At 45.0% G+C, this 25,025-nt stretch overlaps 1 long non-coding RNA gene across 1 annotated transcript in view; it reads right to left on the bottom strand.

The window, feature by feature from the left end:
- LOC146789210 (uncharacterized) overlaps positions 1–21,877 on the bottom strand; it is a 58,622-nt gene extending 36,745 nt beyond the window's left edge. The window contains exon 1 of the long non-coding RNA XR_014970037.1: positions 21,688–21,877. This is a non-coding gene — a long non-coding RNA (uncharacterized LOC146789210). The remainder of the gene's footprint in view (positions 1–21,687) is intronic.
- Positions 21,878–25,025: the final 3,148 nt, after the last annotated feature.

The following is a 25,025-nucleotide window of genomic DNA, read 5'->3' as shown; positions in this document are numbered from 1 at the left end:
TGAAGTAGCCTCTTCTACTTCACAACTAGTTTTGTCTCACCCAAGGCTCTAAGCACCTACTTGGTTCTATCAGTTTGTCTTTTTCCTGTATTCTATTTTCTTTCCTTAGCAGCACTTTTGTCTTGTTCACTTTGGCATTTGATCGTCTTTCACTTTTCTCTCATAGTCTTGATACAGAACTTCCTGAACATCCGTCCCTTCTCCGATGTCGGACAAGATAACTCTCAGGATTTCCGATTCTTCGTCTTCCTCAACCACTTCTGGTACAGTCACCTCTAGGTTTTCTTGGCTGTCCGCCTCTTCTTTTATTTCAGGCAGGGCCACATACGACCAGTCTGGCGACTTATTCTTCTGGTTGGGCTTTCTTATTCTTTTGTTTTCATCTGTTGTAGTTATTTCCTCAATTTTCGATTTTTCCTGACTTGATACTTCATTCACCTGCTCTGCTCTTGGTGAATTCACTCGTGTCAGTCGATATCTTAGTCTCTTTATCTTATTAGGCCAGATTTCATCTCTTGCTGATCTTTTCGATTTACTTCCTTTATCATTCTTCTCAGCTCTCCATGCTCTTTTCCTCAGGACTTGACCTTCTGGTACTTCCTCATCACTTTCCTCTGTTTCTGTTTCAACTTGCTTTTTGCTTTCAGTTGTTCTTCTTTTCACCACTTTTAATTTCCCTACTTCTGTCCCTCCTCGTGTTTCTTGCACAATATCTTCTTGCTGACAAGCTGTCCCTTCTTCTAACTGGATGTTGGAATTCCCTACAACTCCTCGGGGGTCTTCCGCAAGAATCTTTCCCTCACTTTCTGTATCTGGCACCTGTTCATCTATTTTTGTTACTTCAGGTGGAATTTCTCTCAGTTTTGTCATCAAGAATTTCCTTATCAATAACTTCTCCAATTGTCTCTTCACTGCTTTTCTCCTTTCTGGAGCATATCGGTATCTGTTCAGTCTTTGAGTCTGAGCTGGTATCAGAAATCTGCAACCTCCTTCTCAAGGGAATATTCTCTAGGGCAAGTGTCAAATTTGGCTCTGTCTCCCCCCTTTCAGGGTTTTCTCTTGTTCTTATTTCTTCAGCATCCGATTCAGTGCTACTTTCTGACTCGTCATAATATTCTCGTTCTTGATTATCCACTGGATTTGGGATTCTCAATACGTGACTAGCATGGATCCAGTTCTTGATCCCAGCACACTTCACAGCTGTTGTTGTAGTCAAAATCACTTGTCGTGGTTTTCCCCAACGTGGGACTAGACAGTTCCTTCTTCTGTGGACTGTGATTCTCACCCAGTCTCCTGGGCTCAGATCATGAGCTTGCTTCTTTACAAGGGTGGTGGCATCCAGTCAAACCTGATGAAACACAGAATGAACTGCGTCAGCCAGCCCCTTACAGTAATCCAACACCAAGTCATCAGATATAGGCAACAACTTGTTGACTGGTATGAATACATGGCACATGGCACATTGCTCTTCCCATGATTATTTCGTGTGGACTTAAACCTGTGGTTCTATCCGGAATTGATCTAATAGTCATGAGTACCAGAGGCAAGACATCAGGCCATTTCAAACCTGTGGCTAAACACATTTTTCCTAATCGGTTTTTAATAGTGCCATTCATTTGTTCCACCACACCAGAAGCCTCTGGGCGATAGGCACAATGTAGTTTCTGTTGTACATTCAATGCTTCACAAATCAATTTCATGATCTCATTATGGAAATGCTTTCCTCGATCTGATTCAATTGTAACTGGGAACCCGAATCTAGGGATGAATTCCCTCAAAAGCAGTTTTGCTACAGTAATTCCATCACTCCTTCTTCTGGGATATGCTTCTACCCATCTAGAAAACAAGCAGACCATTACTAGAACATACCTTAACCTATTACAAGGTGGCATCTCAATGAAATCAACCTGCATTCTGGTGAAAGGCCCTCCTTCTCAACCTATCGTTCCTAGGCCTACCACTGTTTTTCTTCCTGGATTGAACTGCTGACATGTAAGGCATCTTTGACAAAACCTCTCAGGTACAAGTCTGAATTTTGCATTGTACCACGTTTGCTTGAAGGACCGAATCATCGCATCCCTCCCTATGTGTCCCTGTCCATGATACATCCGTGCCATGGCAGATATCATGCTATCAGGCATGACTGGTCTTCCATCTCGATAAACCGACACATGATCTGTTTCCCTTGGTGCACATCCTGCTTTTACCCACTGTCTCATTTCCTTGTCTCCTGCTTCTTCCTGCAATTGCCTTACTTCTTCCCATGTACCCACAATGTTAGTAAACATTAGTGGCAAGGAATTAATTTCCCTTTCTTTAGCCCTGTTCACTGAGTTCTGATTACGAGCCATATCGTTGGCATATTTATTTCCAACCGCGATATAATCAGCGGTTTGTACATGAGCAGCATACTTCACAACAGCCAATTGCTTTGGCAGCTGTATCGCCTCAAGCAACTTTCCAACCACTTCATCATTCTTTATAGGAGTTCCACTTGAAGTCAGGAAACCCCTCTGCAGCCATATCTGGCCAAAGTCATGCACCACACCAAACCCATACTGACCATCAGTTATCACAGTCACTCTCACATTCTTTCCAATCTTGCATGCTCTAGTTAAAGCTATCAGTTCAGCAACCTGAGCTGATTTTACTCCCTTCAGGTAAAATTCTTCCATTACGGCTGCAACTGTGCACACTGCATATGTTGCACTCAGATTTCCTTCATCTGTTCTCAAACATGACTCATCTACAAACATCACAAAGACACTTTCAGACAGGGGTACATCTTTTATATCAGGACGTGGTTTTGTACAGAAATCCAATACATCCAAACAATCATGATCCACTTCGTCCCTGACTTCAACATTTTCAGCATCAAGCAGTAACGTTGAAGGATTTACATTCAAGCATCTTGCAAGGCTCACATTCGTTGCATCTAATATGACTTTCTCATACTTAGTCAGCCGACTATGTGTCATGAATTGAGTGCGACTCCTTGTTAAACGGATTGCCACATCATGAGGTACATACACTCGTACAGGATATCCCATCACAATTACCTCACTCTGTTTCAGTCTCTTACAAGTGGCAGCTACTGCTTTCAAACAACCTGGCAAGGCTACAGCTACAGGGTCTAGCATAGCTGAGAAATATGCAATTGGTCTTCTCAATTTTCCATGTTTCTGTATCGATACAGAGAGTGCACATCCATTCCTCTCACTGCAGTACAACTCGAAATCTTTTTCATAGTCAGGCATCCCTAACGCTGGCGCTTCACACATACTGTCTCTCAATGTCTTAAATGCTGCTAGTTCTTCCCTATCTAAGTCAATGGGATCTTTCACATCACTTCGCGTCAGGCGTACCAAAGGTTATGCGATCAGAGAAAAGTTACTTATCCACTGACGACAATACCCAACCATTCCAAGAAACATTCTCACCTCTCTTTGCGTCATGGGAGCTCTCCTTCCTTTTATTATCTTGATCCTGTCTGTAGTTATTTTCCTCAATCCTTTTTCAATTTTGTGACCTAAATATTGTACTTCCTTCTGACAAAATTGCAATTTCAATGGTGACACTTTAAGTCCTCCATCTGCCAAATGATTTAACAATGCTATGGTGTCCATTACACAGGCTTCTCGAGTTTTTGATGCCACAAGCAGGTCATCGATATACTGGACTAGCACTGAATTCTCGGTCATTTCTAAATCTTCCAAAGACTTTTTTAATATCTGATTAAATATCGAGGGGCCTTCCGTATACCCCTGTGGGATTCGGCACCAAGCCAAAATACTTTCGCCAAAACGAAACGCAAACATTTGTTGGCTAACATGGTGCAACGGGATGGAAAAGAAAGCGTGACATAAGTCAATTACTGTGTACCATTCTGCATCATGAGGAATCTGATACAAAATCACAGATGGATTTGGTACAATAGGACAGCACGACACTACAATTTTGTTTATCTTTCTCAAATCCTACACTATCCTGAACTTTCCATTAGGCTTTTTCAGTCCCATGATTGGTGAATTACATGGACTACTCATTATTTCTCTCAAAGTTCCTTGTTTAATTATTTTCTCGATTATGGGGGTTACTCCGTCAATTATTTCAGGTGTCAATTTATATTGAGGAACATTTGGGTAGCTTATTCCTTCTTTCACCGTTACTTTTACGGGATCCACGTTTCTCATCAATCCTACATCTTCTCCTGTGAAATCCCAGACTTCTGCTTTCACTGTCTGTTTTAATTCTTTTGGTAATTTGTCTGGGTTGAATATAGCATAGGCTTCAGTAACCTCAGTTTCCATATTTGCCATAGTCATTTTATACAATTGCTCTTCATCAGGGGTCTCAAATGCTATACAATCGGGGGTACAAAATATGGTGCAATTCATCTTGCACAACAGGTCTCGTCCTAATAGGTTTACAGGACTTGAATCACACACGACAAAGCGGTGCATTTCGGAAAATTTCCCTATATTGACCTTTACTGGTTCTGTGAGATATGTTTTGATCTGTCTGTTGGATACTCCAACCACTTGGATTGTTTCATCCGAGAGAGGAAGATTCTTAACATCAGCTGACCTAAGAGTTGATCGAGTAGCACCAGTATCTACCAGGAAAGTAATATTTTCATCATTTACCTTTCCATCTACAAAAGGGCCTGTCTGGTCTACTTCTAGAGTTGCGCCAAGTACGCACTCTTCTTCCTCCCTTCGGCGCCGTCAATAACCTTCTTCTGACTCACTCTCATCGCGTTGTAGCCAATACTGCGAAACAGCGCTAGCGCGCGGCAGCTTACTTACCTGTTCTTCGTTGTAGAATCCTGTCTCATTACTGTATTTCTGTGAATTTACGCTCTATGGAACAGGCGGCTTTGGCACCTGATTCTGTTGGGTAACAACCTGTTGCTGTCACTGCGGTTGACCACTCACCTCTTTCTGCACCTGCGGATTCAATTATGTATTATCACCATTAGTATTTGGGGGAAAATTACACTCGGATTTCCAGTGCCCTATTCTTCCGCAATTATGACATGGCCATTTCTTTTTGGCTTCTTCAATATTAAACTGTCCCTTTGGCCATTTCTTTTTGGCTTCTTCAATATTAAACTGTCCCTTTCCTTTTCCATTATTAAATCTAGGTTTTGGTCCTGCATTATTTGCTTGTTCAATCAATTGTGCTTCCTGTCTCTCTGCCACTTTTACTTGTGCCCACATAGCCTTTTCTTTTAATTTACGCTGCTTGGCCTCAATTTCATCACTAAAATACTTTGCATGTCTTAATACTTCATCTATTTACTTGTTTTGCCAATCCACTGTGTGCTGCTTAACCATTTTACTAATTTCAGGACGTAGTCCATATACAAATCTGTATACAAAATGACATAAATCCTTTTCGCTCAAATTTTCGTCACCACTAAATTGCTTAAAGGCAAGAATTAACCTTTCATAATATGCATGCACTGACTCCTTAGCTTCTTGATAAGTTCAGTCTATTTTTACCCAATCAGTCTCTTTAGGATGTACTTTTTTTTTCAAAAAGGTCATTACTTGTTCATATTTCTTCATCACCTCTGGATCAGGGGCTCCTGTCTTTGGATCTCTAGGGTATTCTTTTGTAGGCCAGTCTATTACTATTTTACACTCTGTTCACAAATCTGCTGGTACTATTATGTCAAAAAGGCTGTTTAAATCAATCCACAAAACTTTTGATAATTTTACAAATCTGTCCACTTGTCTATACCACTCGACTGGCTTCTCGCATAGTCGAGGGAAATCATTTGTAAATGACAAAATATCTTGCCTAGTCCAGGGAACATGTACATATACTCCTTCTGGAATTTCTCTCATAGGGCATTCTGTCACTATCTTTTCTTTTTCTCTTACAGGGAAAGCTGCAAATGTTTTTTCTGAGGCATCATCTTGTTTTCTAAACCACTTACTTCTCAATTTATCCACATCTCCCCATTTTCTCAACAAAATGGTTATATCTTTAATCTGGATTATTCGTCCTGTGGTGTTCACATTTTCAATATCTTTCTCCGTAAAATCTACTCGATATGGTTTTTGTAAAGCCTTTACCTTTTCAATGTCCATAACCATTTCATTTGCTACTTCCTCTAATCTTTCGTGTAGGTTCTTTGCTCTCCAGGTTATACTTTTGCACAAAAATAGTAATTCTTCATCCTGATAAGATTTTAATTTTTCTGTGGGGATAGTCCCTACTATTAATTCTTCCAAAACCATCCTTAATTTGGCCACATCTATAGATTGAGATTCTCTGTCTTTTCTCTGTAGACTCCTTAGCCATTCACTTAATTCTTCTGAAGTAGGACCTTCTGGTTTTTCCTCATTACCTCGTTCTAAGTCTCTTGGGGTCTCTGATATGGGATCTGTAGTCATTATTAGTCTTTCAACCAAACCTGAATTTGCTATCAAATTTTTAGGCGTACTCTGTTCTGATGTACTTACTGTTTGTCTCCATGGGTTCTCTTCTGAATTTATCCTTGACCTTTCTGTCTGTTTATTACTGTTATAAGGGACCGTTAGACAGTGTTCATTATCTTTCTGTTTATCGAAAATAGGCATTACTGGACCTATGGTTACGGGAACAGTTACGGCTTCTAAGTTTTTAGTTAACTCCCTAATCTTTTCTGTTAATTCCAAGGATGTTTTTGCTAATTCTGCTGAATTTTCACTACTTACCTTATTATCCTGTTTCTCTCTATCTCTCTGAAAGAATTATTTTTCCCTAACTCTTGGGGTACTGGTTCAGTCTTAATGATTCGTAAAGTCTCTCTCATTGGGGCACTTGATGTCAACATGTCAGAATCTGGTTGATACAGGGGTGGATTTTTATAAAACATGTCATCAAGAACATCATCCACCGATTCATTCACTCAATACCCTCCTGATTCTATATTATATCTCTTTTCCGTACATTTTCTACCACTATTTTCTTCTACATGTCTCACAGGAAACAAACCATCAGCCATACTTGCACTTCGCCATCTCCTCATTCTGTCATCATGATTCTCCTGTCCATGTGATCTACCAAACATGTACCTATATCTTCCGCCACTCCTCTGTCTTTCTCTGTCATGCATCTCATCTTCCCATTCCGTCAATGCTTCAAACTGTGTTGGTCTAGGTCTCGGTTCTAAATTCATCATTCTTTCTCTCAAATTTCTCATAACCGCTAAATTAAATGAACCATGCTCTGGAAATGCCAAAACTCCATCATCTTTTGTGTACTTCGCCCAATTGTCCAACCAAATACAAGTATGATATCCATATTTCGCAACCATAACGGATGCGGGTGTTTTCGGTGGGGGAAGCAACTGCCCTTCCCTAGTTACAATCGGTTTGTCCTTTTTAAATAATTTCTTATTTTTTCCAAACCTGGACTTTTTCTGGTGGATCGTAATACATAATTTTTGTCTTTCGTGTATCGCTAGTCTTCCCTTACAACTATTCTGTTGTTTTAACCAATCGTAGCGCGACTCACACTAACGCACCAATCGGAGCGTCTATGTCACTTCTGCAATTCACCAATCCCAGCACGTCTCACACTTACGCACCAATCAGCAGCGTCTATGTCACCTTGTAATTCTCCACTCCTAGCGCGGCATACACTAACACACCAATCAGGGGCGTTTCTTACTGACTAGCCAATCCCAGTGCGGTCTTTCTGACGTCAGCTTTTCTCGCTGTCGTAGCTCCTGCTTCTGCTCCTGCCGACCCCTCCTTTACAAAATGTATCGGTAACTTTTCTTAAGTCTTTCTGATTTACAATGCTGTTAGTAACAACATAAAAATCTTTCTCGAGAGCAGCGCTTACCTCTGCCCTGCTACAGAATTGTTACTTTCGTTGATAAAGTAGCACATCCCTCTACCGTACCCTTCAAGCAAGCATCAGCTAACCGTTTCTCCAGAATTAAGACACCTTGTTGGAGACGTAATGCTCCTGAGAAATAAAACCAGAGTTTCACAATTAACCTGAATGCTATTTCATTCACGCACTTTCACACGGAAAATGTAGTACATTCACACAGAATTCTGTCTTTCCCGAGAACAGCGAACAGTCTGTCCTACTACAGAATTATGACACACGTTAATAAAGTAGCACTTCCCTCTACTTTATCCTTCTAACAAGCTTAGGGAACACCTATTACCTTTCCAGTGATAAGCGTTATCAGAGCTCCTTTTCTGGACTCCTGGTACCTAAGACCAAAATTTCACAGGTGACCTTCGCTACCATACACTTCTCTCATACAGAAAATGACCCTAATGGCAACACATGACGATGCTACCGAATCGAACCCAGACAATGCATTGTGCAACTCCGATCGTCACACGTTTTCCCCTGTGTACCTACAGGGCAACAACAATTCCGTCTTTCCTGAGAGCAGCGCTTCACCTCTGCTCTACTACGGAACCGTTACAAACTTCAAACTTCCTACATCCCAGAAGCCATCAAACAACATAGAACTCGACGTGACTCAACATAGAGTGTTAATACATAAACCAATACTAATCAATAATCAATAAGCAATTTACAAGCAATAATCACCAAACCAAAACAATAAAACCATCATCCTGCTACCAGAAAAACTGATGGAGCGCAGAAACCTTGGTAACGGGGAAAGCAAACCCGTACCGATATCCTCCCTGCGTCACAGACCCGACGTCACACTAGCTCATTCGCACATGCAGTCATTGGTGGGGCCCATATCACCAACACTCACACTGACCATTCACCGGTCTGCACACAGTCGGAGGATGAGCGATTCAAGCGCTCTACATGTGAGGGGAATGCCAATTAACCTATAGGGAAAGAAAAGTTAATTTACAGATTATACATCAATATCCCTTCCACCTACAGATCTCAATCCTAAACATCAAGGCACTCCTCCCACATGGCCAATGGACCGAATAGTTGGATTGGTTGATGGTGATCTAGAACCAGCTAAAACACATTTTAAGATTAGGATCTTACCCTTCTCAATAAACCACAAACTCATTCTTTGTTAATTAATATCTGTTTATCTAAAATTTCTTAGCAAGGTTAAATTTGCATTTGGAGAGTTTATATAAAATTTTCAATTAAATCACAGAACATCATATTTACCTATTCTGACTATCTGGAGTCCTCTAAGTCTGTCGTCATTCGTCAAAACAGATTAATGTTCAAGTTCTGTGCTCAGCACGCCACAGTCTCCAAGATCAGTAAAGACCAAAACGTGCAAGCATCTGTCAATGCCCATAGAATTAGGAAAAGTTCGCAGTCATCAGGTAATTGGGCAGCATCCGGACCATTTAGGATTCAGGAACGCAGCAGTCACCCTAAGTAATAGAGTTCGCGTAGCGTCACTGTCGTGGTCATCGGTCTCTAGTCTACCATGTACTTTTATAATAAAATCACAGTAATAGTTACATTTTGATAATTTCGTACAGTCGTGATTTGGTGGTTGAGATCGTCCGATGGGGTTTAGCACAGTTTAAGGGGTGAGGTCACAAGTTCAGTCCATTCCGTTTTTTTGTAAACGTCCATTGTCTTGTCACTTTGGCTGTTGTTCCACCGTGGCCTTGCCTTAGTACAGTGGGTTACGGGTCATGCAGAGGCTGCAGTCCTCTTTGTCGCACATGGGCTGTTCGCTCCGCGCCTCGTGGGACAGTGGCCACATCGTCGTGTCGCGTCGGCGGCCATTTTATTTAGGCCCAAATGCCAACTTAAGCGACACAAACACAAAAGAGTAATTAATGCATAGAAATAATAAATCTAATGTTAACCCCTTACTAATCCTTCTATGTGCTTGTATTTATCTAGCGTATAGCGACATTTAAAGCGTTTATATTCACCCTTTACGTTGTCTTCTCGGGCAACATTACAGAGACATCACAAAAGCAACATATACCATGCAGTATTCTATTTATTACATATACTAAGTAATGTTGATAAATAAAACATGCAAAACTCATTTAATAAAATATTATAGTTAATAGATTATTCAATTAGTGATCTCATGCAGAATAGGGGGGTATGCAAAATGTTGTATTACCCGCTCCATCAATGGTATGAGTGTACATATTCCACTTGATTTTGACACTAATGCTGCCCAAATGCACAGTCTCATTAAATTAGTAGGAGCCGTACAACCTGGCACCACCAACATTATAGGTCAGATACTTATTCAATGGGTCTCCTGAGTAGTTTTCATACATGTGCCCAAAGCCCCTAGTCACCTTTAACAGAGACATCCGTGGTGTTAGGGAAACATCCTTCTCATCTAAAATAAGGCACCCCTATTTCTATCTGTATGTGTCCAGGCTTGAACCTTTCATAGGATCACCCCACTATAGTTTACCTTCTCTAAATTCCATCTTTTAAATGGCTAACACAGCACTAGTGATTGTACCACTAAACTGCAGACATGTAGTAACACTGATGTTACAACTCTATCGGCTCACTCTTGCGGGAGGATGTTATCTTTGTGGTAGAGGCCCACAAAGCATATAAAACAGAGGTGAGCTATTCATGAGTAACATTTTTGGCAGCAGACGTCAACACTAGAAATGTTTACACATACACTGAAGCAGTAATTCCTCACAATTACGGAGCTTATGAAGATTTGTACTTACATTTAAAAAACACACAAATTCGTTCCAAGGTGCCCTACCACAGCCACTAGAAAATGTCAGACAGGGTCCCCTCAGCAATAACAGGGCAACATGTCAGTCTTAGCCAGCTACACATCATATCCACAATTAGCAGCACTCACTTCAGGAGAGCTGCGCACAGGTCTAGTTAGATTATACAGGTCTAGTTAGATTATACAGATGTATGACAGTCCATTATGAAAACAATAGCAAAAAAACAGCGAGGGCTGCTAAAGCTGCACAACTGCATTTATCAATGCCAGCAATTATTCCAGTCACTATTAATGCAAATATGGGTAAGGTTCCCACCAGACAGAAGAAAATTCAGTTCTGGATAGACCAAAAAACAAATGCTCTTTGTTAAATTAGGCCTGTTGATGCTCATGCAATGCCATGTCTTAGTTAGCATTTGCTGCACCATTTTCTTTTAGACTGCATTTTGTATGCTGATCGAAACTAATTTATTTCAGTTCTGAGAAATTCCCTTTGCTAAGTTTCGTTTCTGCAATAAAGATTGTTAGTGCCAGCGGATAGCTTTCTCACTAGAAAAAGGCCCTCTCCCACCTGTCTGTAGTTTGATCGCAGCTCGGGGTGAATCGGCCTTGGACTGTGCGGAGTTGTGCAAGATACGAGAACAGAAACCTTTTTTTGTGTCTTTCACTGTCCAGTTACATATGCCTGGAAAATTCCACTGTGGGCATGTTCTTATCTAACCATGAAATGTACATAATGTATCTCTATGCTTGCTGTTAGTTCCCTCTCGAGACTGTGCAGACAGGGCCCTGCTCTGTGCGTATATGAATAAATAGTTATTGGTGTATATTCTCCACTGTCTCCTTGACTCTTAATTTGGTACGGAAGGCTGAGAGGTGGTCCGTGGTGGCCCAGGTGGCCCTTTGTGGGCCCCTTCCTTCAGCTTGAAGCAGTTTTTCCACATATGGGACCCTAAGATAAACACAGAATTCTCACAGTTTGGCTATCTTTAGGGATGGTTACCCCGGTAGAAGAATGTGCCACATGGGGCACAGTATTTGCTGCAATCTGTACCATCAAACATGGTACACCATCTATAGCTGTTCTGCCTGATGTGCTCCAGCAGGTTTAAAATAAATAAGGGGTGGTTCCTGCACTGGATTTGGGGATGAAACTGATAGGCAACTGTGCCACAGTAGCCTCGATAATTGCAAGTAATATTAAAGGGGAAGCAGCAGCATTAGCAGTACGTCAATGCCTCATGCAGGTCGCATGGGCAGACCAAGAGCACAAACTACCCAAAATTATTGCTGAATCCTACACAGATTTAAGTCAAGATAATTTGGTGGCCAGGCCAAACAAATCTCAATTGAAGGACAATTCTGAAAAGGATACCCAGAGACAGGCACCAGAGACTTCTAAAAATGCTGGGATAGTAAGATAAAGTTAATTCATGGGGTGGATCACCTCCACAGGAATCCACTACAAAGCCCTAAAATTTGTGTAACTGTGAAACTATAAAACAGATGGATAAGTATCAGTATACAGATACACAAACTTCTTAGTCCTTTCAGGAATCATCTGAAAAACACTGGGCAAGAGGAGAACGATTAGAGCGCACGCCAGAGGAGTGCATGAAACTAAAGAAGGACTCACAATGCATTCATGACATAAAACTTCAACAACAAAAGCCTCAGTTCAAGAAGAAAGTGGCTGGTATTGCACTTAAATATGCCATACATACTGAAGACTCTGCTTCTAAATAAGGGGTGGGCTCTGACTCTGCTAGACAGCGTGGCAGAGGTCACGAAAGTTCACCAGAATCTTCCAGAGTTTATGATTAACCCTGGGCGTGACACTACGCTTCGCCCACGTAGTGTACGTAGCGCTGCCTGCTTCCAAGTTTTCGAAGTAGGCGAAGCAGGCAGCACTACGCACACGCCAGGGCGAAGCGTAGCTGCCTGCCACCCACCACCCACCTCCCGCCCGCCCTCCTTTTAAAACATACCCTAATTGTAAATTAAATAAAAGTAAAGACACTTACCTGAAGCGCGGCGTCTCCGGGGCTCCCTCTTCCTGGTTTCCAACTTCTTCTGACAAATGCGCATGCGCGGACGCCCGCGCATGCGCATTTCTCGCAAGAAATGCGCATGAAGCGGGCGTCCGCGCATGCGCATTTCTCGCAAGAAGTTGGAAACCAGGAAGAGGGAGCCCCGGAGACGCCACGGTTCAGGTAAGTGTCTTTACTTTTATTTAGTATAAATTCAGGGTATGTTTTAAAAGGAGGGTGGGCGGGAGGCGGGTGGCGCGTAGTGGGGCTACGCAGAGCACGTAGTGTGCGTAGATTTGGGCACACTACGCGCTGCTTCACGTAGCCCCACTATGCCCACTACGCCCACCCTTATTTATGATGGCAAGAGCAACTATTGAGTTTGTTCAGGTAGAAACACCAGAACAGGGAGTTAGTTCTCCAGGCAGATTTGATCATTTGCAACTCCAAATTGAGGGTGATGTACCCCTTAACATTAAAGTTCTCTCTTGGGAAAACGAAAAATTTGGGCTATGGCATTTTCTTGGACACAAAACATTGACCAACTGAGTATGTACAAACAGTCCCAACAGGAGAAAATGTGATATTACCATCCTTCTCCATCCTTGTTCGTGAAGCAGTTAAAGAAGTGTATGCCGAGGAGTAGGCCCTTAAAACAACATGTGTAGTTGTAAAGCGCATGTTCTCCACCAATAGGGCATCTTGGTGCTGAATAACAGATGTTTATTGGTACCTAACTCAATGGTACTGATTTTATCGACCTCAGAAAGGTTGAGAGGCTGAGTGGACCCACTGGGATTTGAAGCTGTGACCATGTGGTCGAACACAGACCCCTGCAGTGGATGCATTAGTCTACTGAGCCAACAGACCCTTGCACAAGCCCCGCCATTATATCATAACCATGTGGGCTGCATTGAAGATTCACCTCATCATATAATACCCAAAGGGTTCAGCCTGCAAGTGCAACCACAATATCCCATTAAACATGTTGCTAAACGTCCAGATAGAGAAATTCAAACACAACATGACTATCAAGGCATAATTGAGCCTTGCATCTCACCAATGAACTATCCTTTGTTTCCGGTAGCAAAACCAGACCATTCTTATTACTTAGTCATAGACTACAGACAATTAAACAGTCACACTCACACATTTGCAGTACAAACTTCACACAGCGCAGCACTAATTAACAATATTGTGCAGACAAATAAAACAAAATTAGACATTTTGAATGGCTTTTGCTGCCAAAACATAAAATTTGAATGCAGGTATTTGACACCATCCATTCTGTGGTCACAAAAACAATTTTGCCGGGTTCAGGTGTTGTCTGACCTGGAGGAAGGGGCAACTGTAATCGGTGTCCTGACTGATGTAGCTTCTAGGGGTACCACTCCAGTTGGGAGGGTGCAGTTCTCTGGAAGGGGGTGCAGAGGGAGGGAGTCCTCGCCTCTGACCCTGGTTCAGCTGGAGGGTTTAGACCCTAGGTTGGAGGGCCAAGTTCAGGGTGTCCCCCCTGACCTGGAAGCCTAGTTGCAGGATAGAACCCCTGAACTGGTGGGTGAATTGAGCAGGACACATGCCACAGGTGCCTTGGCAATTCCAGAAGGGGGTGCCACTCTAGCTGGGAGGGTACAGAGCCCCAATGAGAAGGAGGATGACCAGGTGTGGGAAAGCCCACCCCAGTCTCCTGTCCAGCCGCCAGGTACAGGCCCCGGGGCTGGTGGGTCAGTGTCACGATGTCATACCTGACCTGACAGAAGGGAGAGTGGGCAAAGGGTGCCAAGCACCTGGGGCTACTGCCCCCCACTCTATGACACCACAGAGGTTTGAGAACCCTGAGAGGCATAAGGCCTGGGTCTCATCACTGACTACTGTCAGTGGCCACTGTGGCTTGCTGTCTGTCGGGACACACCTGTGAGCAAGTTAAGGTTAGGTGCTGCACAAGTGGTGTCCACAGGTGAGGAGAAGGGTTCCCCAGGGATTAGCTTGGTGGGCCCTGAGAGTATGGACAGAGGGATTCCAATAGGTTCAGATTGGCGTAGAACTGGAGTATGCCCCTGCAGTTGTGGGTCAGGCCCATGTTCTATTGCCCAAAGCAGGGAAGCCCATCAAGGTAGTGATTGGTCTACCCTGCGTTTTGGCTGGAAGGGGGTTGTGTTGGACTTGGCCCTTTTTGCAGGGTCATCCCTGAACTTTTTGCCTTCCTCCTATATTTGTTCTGACCTGGTGTTGGCTATTTTATAACTCTGGGCACTTTACCACTGCTGACCAATGCTAAAGTGCATATGTTCTCTATTGTAAATTGGTGTGTGGATTAGTGATTCCGTGATTGGCTGATTTGGTTTACTTGTCAGACCCTAGTACAGTGCACCAGGAGTGCCCAGGGCAGGTAATCCAAATGCTGCTGGTGGGCTTGCAGCACTGATTGTGCCACCCACAGAAGCAGCCTGTTAAAGTGTACCTCAGGTCTGCCATTGCAGAGCCTGTGGGCAATCTGGTACTGCCATGCTGACTGGGCAAGTGCACCCACTTGCCAGTCCCTAAACCTTCCCTTTTATGCATATTAGTCACCCCTGTGGTAGGCCCAAGGGCAGGGTGCATTGTAAGTATAAGGTAGGACATGCCCTGGTGTATGTGGCATATCCTAATAGTGAATTACAGCCATATTCGTTTTCACTATTGCAAGGCTACCTGTTCCCCATAGACCAGAATGGGTGGTTTGATTATTACATCCTATAATCCTAACTGACTCAGGGAACATGGTAGGAATCCGAGTTTAGTATGCATGAATTCAGAATGATAAAATACATCTTTCAGTGAAGTTGGTTTTAACATTCTGTGTTTGAAAATACCACTTTTAGAAAGTAGGTATTTTCTTGTCTAACCATCCAGGGCTGAATAGAGAGATCTCCATGTAGATGGGTGGGAGGAGTTGCACATGGGACCTGAATAGGGCTGTGCTTTCCCTCCACAATACTGGCTCCACCTCCTGTGGTGCGTCTGATGGCCCTGGCCTACACTGTCAAAGAAAAGAAGGAGTCTTGTCAACAAAGTGCTCCAGGACTGACCAGAACTGGTTTGGACTAGTCAAAGGCCTCTCTGCCTTCAGAGAACAAAGAGAGACTGTGTATAAAAAGGGGGACCCAGACCCCAGAACTTTAGATCACTTCGGGAAACAAGAAGAAGCCTTTGCTGAGGAGCGGAACCAGAGAGACTGAGGAGAGACTATCCCTAACCTTGAAGGATTGGCCTGCAGTGGTTGCCTGAATGCCAAAGAAAGGAGAAAGGACTTTGTGTGCACTTTATTCAACTTATGAAGGATCTCCAAGGGCTTGGAAAAGAGCTTGCCTCCTGCTGAAGTCTCAGGGACAACAGACTTCACCCACCAGCTCCCCAAGAGTTCTTTTGAAGTGCCTGCTGTTTTGCGAGGCTTTCTGAGGGACTGCGTGCCGCAAGGAGCTGGAAGCGCGACTCATGAACGAGAAGCATGTCGCCGAACTGCCGCTGCCGCTTCACAACATGAAGCGCCTCGTATCGCCGGACTAGAGGATCGACATCGCAGCCGACGCCGCCACATCACCGGGAAGCGTATCGCAGAAGAATCGTTGAGTCATCGCACCTCTACCGAAGCGTCTCGCATCGCCAGGGGAGAGGATCAACGTCGCAGCAGACGCCGCCGCATCTCCGGGAAGCGTGTCCTGTGAAAAGTCTATATAAAGAATACTTATTTTTGATATAAAACTTGTGAGGTGTCCATCTGTAGTGTTGTCACTTGATTACTGTATGTGTTCACAAATGCTTTACACACTGTCTCTGAGATAAGCCTGTCTGCTTGTGCCAAGCTACCAAGGGGTTGAGCAGGGGTTATTTTAGGAGTGTACCCCCTTACCCTGACTAGACGCAAGGGTCCCTATTTGTCACAGGTACCTACCTATGCCAACTAGAGACACCCAAATCTAACACCGTCCATCATTTGTTTGCTGTAAAACTTTTCGCCCTAAGTGGGATGGGTATGCCCAGACGTGGGTCCCTTGCTCACTGCGCCACTGGGTTCAAGCGAGCCTGGCTAAAGAAGGGTGACATAAAATGAAACCGATCCCAGGATGCTTGTTTCCGGTCCAGGGAGGACCTGGCCTGGCAGTTCGGTCTGGACTGTTCCCATGGAGCACAGGGTCAAGACTTATTTGCACATGGCTGGGTCCAAACTGGGGTGGCTTAGTGGGCAAAAGAATGATGGATTTAACCCAGATCTTTTGACTGGGGGAGAAAGTTTGCATTGTCAGCATTCCGTCCATCATTTTTTTGCTGTAACACTTTTTGCCCTAAGTGGGATGGGTATGCCAAGACGTGGGTCCCTGGCTCACTGTGCCACTGGATTTAAGCTAGCCTGGCTGAAGAACTTTGACATACCCTGAAACCGGTCCCAGGATGCTTGTTTCCAGTCCAGGGAGAACCTGGCCTGGCAGTTTGGTCTGGACTGTTCCCATGGGGCACAAGGTCAAGACTGATTTGCATATGTCTGGGTACAAACTGGGGTGGCGTAGTGGGCAACAGAATGATGAATTTAACCCAGATCTTTTGACTGGGGGAGAATGTTTGCATTATCAGCATTCCGTCCATCATTTGTTTGCTGTAACACTTTTCACCATAAGTGGGATGGGTATGCCCAGACGTGGGTTCCTTGCTCACTGCACCACTGGATTCAAGCTAGCCTGGCTGAACAAGGGTGACATACCAAGAAACCGGTCCCAAGATGCTTGTTTCTGGTCCAGGGAGGACCTGGCAGTTCGGTTTGGACTGTACCCATGGGGCACAGGGTCAAGACTGATTTGCATATGGCTGGGTCCAAACTGGGGTTGCATAGTGGGAAAAAGAACGATGGATTTAACCCAGATCTTTTGACTGAGGGAGAATATTTGCATTGTCAGCATTCCGTCCATCATTTGTTTGCTGTAACACTTTTCGCCCTAAGTGGGATGGGTATGCCCAGACGTGGGTCCCTTGCTCACTGTGCCACTGGATTCAAGCTAGCCTGGCTGAGGAAGGGTGACATACCCCGAAACCGGTCCCAGGATGCTTGTTACTGGTCCAGGGAGTACCTGGCCTGGCAGTTCGGTCTGGACTGTTCCCATGGGACACAGGGTCAAGACTGATTTGCATATGGCTGGGTCCAAACTGGGGTGGCGTAGTGGGCAAAAGAACAATGGATTTAACCCAGATCTTTTGACTTGGGGAAATGTTTGCATTGTCAGCATTCCGTCCATCATTTGTTTGCTGTAACATCTTTTATAATAGCCTGCTGAGCCCCAAATAGGCTAGACCGTCACCTCACTCAAAATGGCGGTAAGCCGGAAGTAGATCAAACGAGATCCAAACTAACCAACTCTCTCTGCATCAAATGGGAAGAACCCGGCAGCGGACCATAGAGTTGATCCAGCAAGCAGGTAAAGTGCACGATGCAAAATATATTGTTTTTAAAAGCCTCAAAGAGATCACACAATTAAATAGAGAATAAAAGCGTTAGGAATCACAACAATTAATAAGAGCTTAAAAGCGTTCCCACTAGCTGCCCAGAAATGTCCACTCTGTAATGGTAGAAAAAAGGCTAACACAAGCGGCGCTGTGTTTACTTTCCATGTCCGCTACGTGCCCGGGTTTCACCCATCTTTTATAATAGCCTGCCGAGCCCCAAAAAGGCTTGACCGTCACCTCACTCAAAATGGCGGTCAGCCAAAACTGGATCAACGAGATCCAGAGGAACCAACTCTCTCCGCTTAAAACAGGAAAAATCCAACGGCGGGCCAGTGAGTTGATCCAGCAAGCAGGTAAAATGCATGGTGCAAATAAATTGTTTTTAAAAGCCTCAAAGAGATCACACAATTAAAATGAGCATAAAAGCGTTGGGAATCACAACGATCAAAAAGAGCTTAAAAGTGTTCCCACTGGCTGCCCAGAAAAGTCCACTCTGTGGGGCAGATTTACAAGCTCCTTGCAACACATTTATGCCGCCGTTGCGTCACTTCTGTGATGCAGCGGCGACATAGACCGTGCGCCATGTTGCGCCTTATTTACAACGTGACGCATCTAGGGAGATGCGTCACATTGTTATGCCCTGCGTCACATTAAACCTGCGTCAGGTTTAATGTATGCAGGGTGGGCGTTCCCTCGGAAAAAGCCTCGGAAAAGTGACGCAGTGAAATCTACAAGATTTCACTGAGTCACTTTTCCGATGCCGCTGCGTCAAAACCCTGCGCCTACTTGAAGCAGGCGTAAGGCGTGATGCAGCATGTTAGATATGGGCAGCCCCTGAGCATTGCTGGAGTTGCGTCGCTCTTGCGACATGACTCCAGCAATGCGCCACCCATACGTCATCTGATGCATCACGCATCTGTTTATCCATGCGCCACGATGTGCTGCATTGTAAATGTGGCGCATCTGTGGTGGCGCAAGGGTAAACTTGCGTGACGCATCTTACTTGGCACATCCCTGCTGATATGCAGGGATGTGCCAGTCCTTGTAAATCTGCCCCTGTATCGGTAAAAAACAGGATAACACACGCGGCGCTGTGCTTACTTTCCACGTCTGCGGTATGCTGAGTTTCACTGTCTGTTTTTTAGGTCTTGCCTACGCAGCTCGCATGCGTTGCTTAGGAAATAGACCTTTTGGAATCGGTTCGCTTTTTGCCCTAAAAACGTGCACGTGTTGCATTGCTTTCAATGGCAACACGTGCACGTTTGGCGATTTCCTTGCTGGAGTGAGCTTTGGCGCCATGTGTTAGCAATTATCGCTCCTGGTGCAGCTCGCTCCCGCAAGGGAAATGCTTTCACTTTTGCCAACACTTTTGCGCTCGCGCTTGTCTTGTTTACTTTGGAAGTGGCCGTTAGGGTGACCCCTATATAGCGCTGATCACCAGTAATTTCAGGCCGTTTCTGATGATTGCTGTTAGTAACCTCACCTGACTCACCTAGAGACGTTCATTGTCCCTGAGGCTTCCCTGTCCATTGTGTTCCAATTGCTTTGTTGGTTTATAGCGTTTGCTTCCCCTCTCACGCTAGTTTGCGTTGCCGTAAACATTAGGTCTATTACTAAATGCATGTTGCTGATCTTATTGACTTCAGAAAGCTAAATCTGCCCTGCTGGGGTTTCACCTTTAACTTGTAGATTTTGTAAATTCATTTTATTTAGAAATTTCGCCGAGTGCCATATGTTAACTAAGGTCCACTTATTCATTAACTGCCGGCCCCGTGCAGCCATCATGATGACGCGTCCCCTGGCAGGGCTGGGGAGTACATAAGTCATGACTAACTGCCCAGCAGAGGCCCAGCTACACAGACGTGTTTGGAAACTCAGGGCAGGAGGCCTGGCAGGAGATTCTTTTTAGACAGCATTCCAAGGCAACATCAAAACGATCAGGAGACAATACAACAAATTTGTACAGCACCCTGCAAAAGGGAATGTGTTCACCCCAAGAGTCATAGGATTGTGACTGTACAGAAGTTGATATTACAAAGAAGACGAAGTGTACTGTAAACCTTGTTTTCTATGGGTAAAGAGAGTTTACATATCACCAGTTCACTCCATGGCAAAGATACATGTTGTATTCAGCAGACTTAAATACAATGGATGCATTTATGAAGGTTTATCTTGCCGCCCAAAAAGGCATGTAGGGAATTCATCATAGTTGATGAATTTCTGGTTTCCCAATGTAAAGAAAATGAAGCCGTCAATAGGAAATTCGGGGGGAAAAAAGCATTTTTCTGGTAACTGTTAATTGGAGTAAGTGAACAACAAGGTTTAGCTAGAGTTGTCCCGTGTCTTCAGATGCACACACATTCTCCACAAAGGCCAGATTCATATCCCAGGAGATTTCTACTTTTAAGTTAATGCGAGTATTGTGTTGCTAACTTAAAGAACCACAAATTAGTGAAGAGAGGAATCTCCATACATTAGGTGGCTGCAGGGAAATCGTATATTTCTTGGATTGTTCTAAGGATACCGGTTTCAGATTTGGAGCCGCCCCCGGCCAAGAACAGATCTGGTGTGAACTGGATTAAAATGGTAGGCCAATGAGCCGTCTCTCCTCTCAGGAAGTGCGCTCCCTGGGTGCTCTTGTGTGGGAGATGAAAGAGAAGGGAGGGGGCAATTCAGAGGTTCACTTCCAAAGCTAAACTGATTAGAAGTATTGTGCGAGGACTTGAGGCCTGCAGGGGGTCTGCGTGCAGCCGAGCCCCCTTCTCCTGGCTCACCCCAGGTCACACCCAGGGCTCTGGAGATACCAGTGTGCCCCGGCCCCCTCTCACACTTATCAGTGCATACAATGTCCAGCACGGAAGATTCAGGGGCATAGCCAACACGTACAGCACAATAAAGATGGCGCTGATAAGAAGTCCCCAAATAAACCCAACCGACAGTTCAAACGCAGGGCGTTGATCCCAGGCCAGTAAAAGGCTTCCCTACAATGCCCAATCACTGACGGTGCTGATACTGGACAGATTTGCAAACTGCAACCAGGCCCGTGCCTCGACGTTGACCTTAATGAAACTCAACATAGACTACACCTGGGCAGTGCTGCAAGGGGCCGTCCACAAATTGCACCTTACTCTGTCTGACCCACTTAAAAAGAGCTATCTAAAAACTGCACCCTGCCCATCTCCTGAACAGTGTTACAGGATACGTCATTTAACTGGGCCCGCTGCTTCCTCTTGGCATTGCTACAAGAACAGTACACAAACCACTCTATTCTACTTGCCCCCTACCTCAAGAGGCGATATAAAAACTGCGCCATGCATCTTACCCAAACAATGATGCATGCTGCATCCTACGCCTTTTCTGAGCATTTTGTTCATGGGGCAGTCAACAGAATCCAATTACACTTCTTAACTCCGCCTGACTCCTGCTCCAACTGTTTTGCGTTGTGTGTTGCCGTGCGGACCGCTGCTGCTCGCGCCTGCTAATTTCTTTTAAAATTGTTAAAATTGAATTGTCCTTTTTAAAACATACCTCTTTTTAAAATTGAAGCTGTTACTTCCTGACGGACCCCTGTTGCTCTGCTCGCCATCACCCCTAGGCCTTAGCCAATCGGCCAAGAGGGGGAGGAGTCAGAGGCGGGGTTTAGGCAGAAAGCACGCCGCAGCGTGGAAGCGGGCAATTTTGTGTTGTGTGTTGCCGCGTGGACTGCTGCTGCTCGCGCCTGCTGATTTCTTTTAAAATTGTTAAAATTGAATTGTCCTTTTTAAAACATATCTCTTTTTAAAATTGAAGCGGTTCCTTCCTGACGGACTCCTGTCGCTCTGCTCGCCATCACCCCTAGGCCTTAGCCAATCGGCTGAGAGGGGGAGGAGGCAGAGGCGGGGTTTAGGCATAAAGCACGCGTGAGCGGGCAATTTTGCATTGTGTGTTGCTGCGCGGACCACTGCTGCTCGTGCCAGCTGATTTCTTTTATAATTGTAAAAATTGAATTGTCCTTTTTAAAACATACCTCTTTTTAAAATTGAAGCTGTTCCTTCCTGAAGGACTCCTGTCGCTCTGCTCGCCATCCCCCCTAGGCCTTAGCCAATCGGCCGAGAGGGGGAGGAGTCAGAGGCGGGCTTAGGCATAAATGCACGCCGCAGCGCGGGAGCGCAGTAGGCGCAAGTAGCGGGTGCCGAAGGCGCACCAAACGCAAGCCCGTCTGCGCCTGTCCGCGCCAAGACAGGCCCAGGGGCCTCGGATTATGGCCAAATTATCAAATACTCCTCCAAGGAACTTAGATTGATGGGCCAATTGTGCTCCCCCATTGACCCCGCTGTTCACAAGCGCATCAGCGGTAACGTTATCTCTCAAACACGAAGATCCCATGCCGATCTCCCACTCCCCATTCCCCACCGCTCCCATACTCCTGGTCCCACCTTAGCAAAACACACTGCCCTACGCATTCTCTATCTTAACACCCGCTCCCTGGTCAAACACTAATTGGACATTTTTCTGTTGCTTACGTCAGAAAAACCAGACGTTCTTCTGGTTACAGAAACCTGGCTAAACCATAACTCCACCCCGGACATACTTGCGGCGCTCCCTCAGGATTACTACATATTGTATGCAAATCGGTCCTCAGGAAACCCCTAGGTCTCCCGGCGGTAGAGAATATCGTCATTAAACTTGATTCCAGCTCTGGATCCCTCATATGTGTTCTTATCTACCCGCCCCCTCAGCACATGCCTACCTTTCCTCTTTCCTTGAGTGAACAAATGGCCAATCTCGTCACGAACTACACCAATATCTTACTCATAGGTGACTTGAATTATTGGTTTAACGACGCCCTCGGCAGGCCACTCGCCGCAGAACTATCTGACTTGATCTCCAACCTGAACTTTATCCAGCATATATCCTCTGCCACCCATATCAAGGGACACACAGTGGACCAAATCTGGTCCTTCAATCTTATATTGACGGTGCCCACAATCTCACCATGCATATGGTCAGATCATCATTTAATAAAATTTACAGCAAAAATCAATCTTAAGATCCAGACTCCCACGGCTGAGGGCGACATGACAAGAAAGTGGACGGCCCTCGATAAACAGGAATTTGTCGATACCTTGGCCAGCTCAGCACCCACTTTTAACCCGGATGTTAATGCTATGGAAGAGATCATCTCTGCTTGGCTACTAACTGCTTGTAATACATATGCCCCACTTACTAAATTTACCCATGCTCACCATGCAGAAGCCCAGAAATGGTTTTCTTCTGAACTAAAAAAGAAAAAACTTGCGCTCCGTCAAAAAGAAAGGAAATGGAGGCTAAGATATTCCCTCGAAGACAAACTACAGTACTCATTGGCTCGCAAAGAGTATAAAAACGCCATGATGGCAGCCAAGGCGGCCTATTTTTCTGCCAGAATACTTAGCGTCCATAACAAGCCGTAGGAAATCTTCTCGATAGTCAATGACCTTTGCAACGCCGAGAGAATACTCCCCAAACAGACTCCCACCCAAGATCTATGTAACTCCTTGAATGATTTTTTCATGGATGAAATCTTCAGTATTAAAGCGAGCATCAGCACCACCATCTGTATGGAGCCCCACGATAATATGACAACCAATACAGGAACTATGGATCACTTCCCTGCCATATGCCCACAGATCTTTTCCCTAACGACTGCAGCCCCCTCATATCCTAAGGGACACCTTCTCCGCCCACCACATAGTGTGCTACCCTTCCTAAACGAGTCTCTCTCACAGGGCAAGGTCCCTAGCGCATTCAAGATTACTATAGTGGTTCCTCTATTAAAGAAACTGGGGGCTGACCCCCTGAATCCTTCTAATTATCGCTCCATTTCTCTTCTCCCCTTCTTGGCTAAGATCCTAGAGGCTCACACTGCCAGGTGTCTATCCAATTTTATAGAACAGTCAGAACACCTAGAGCCACACCAAGCAGGCTTCCAGCCCGCTCATTCCAACGAGTCAGTAATTCTTGCGGTTCTGGACACCTTGAGAGCAAATGCGGACAAGGGTGTCCCTCAGGCTCTGGTGCTCCTGGATCTGTCGGCCGCGTTCGACACGGTCGACCATGAAATTCTGATGGACCCTGTCGAACAGGCCGGCATACGGGGCTCCGCCTTCAATTGGATCAAGTCCTTTCTTGAAGGTCGAACCCAAGCAGTACGACTTGCCCCCTTTACTGCCCCTAGGATCGCCACCACGTGCGGGGTCCCACAGGGTTTGTCTTTATCTCCACACCTGTTTAATCTTTACCTCCTGCCCTTGATTCACTCCTTAAGAGACAGGAAGGTAACAACTTTTAACTACGCTGATGATCTCCAGCTTGTTTTCACCTTGGACAACTCCCCAGACTCAATCCATGAATTCCAAGCCACCATGCTCCACATCCAGCGCTGGATGAACCTTAACCATCTCAAACTCAATCTGGGCAAGACCAAACTAGTCTTGCCAGGGAAGAGCCGGATTTCTTGGGCCCACACTATTGGCCGACCGAATTAGGACCTCCCCCCACTCCTTCCCCTTCCATGAAAAACCTTGGGGTCACTATAAACACCGATCTCTCGCTCAGAGGACAAGTAGGGGCAGTGGTCTCTACCTGTTTCTTCCAACTGCACAAAATCAGGAAGATTGCCCACCTGCTGACCCACTCCGCACTCATCCAGGTTGTAATAGCCCTGGTACTCTCTCGTCTCGACTTCTCTAACTCCATCTACCTCGGCCTGCCACTAACGTGTCCAGATGGTACAGAACCAGGCTGTGATACTAATCCACAAACAACCAAGATGGCAATCTGCCAGACCCTTGCTAACTAAACTTCACTGGCTCCCCATTGCCCAACGCACAGTTTTTAAGACAGGG

The sequence above is a fragment of the Triturus cristatus genome, chromosome 10, assembly GCF_964204655.1.
Source record: "Triturus cristatus chromosome 10, aTriCri1.1, whole genome shotgun sequence".
In the NCBI taxonomy this organism is placed as follows: Eukaryota; Metazoa; Chordata; class Amphibia; order Caudata; family Salamandridae; genus Triturus; species Triturus cristatus.
The sequence above is the reverse complement of the archived record's forward strand: the minus strand, read 5'-3'. Positions and strand labels throughout refer to the sequence as shown.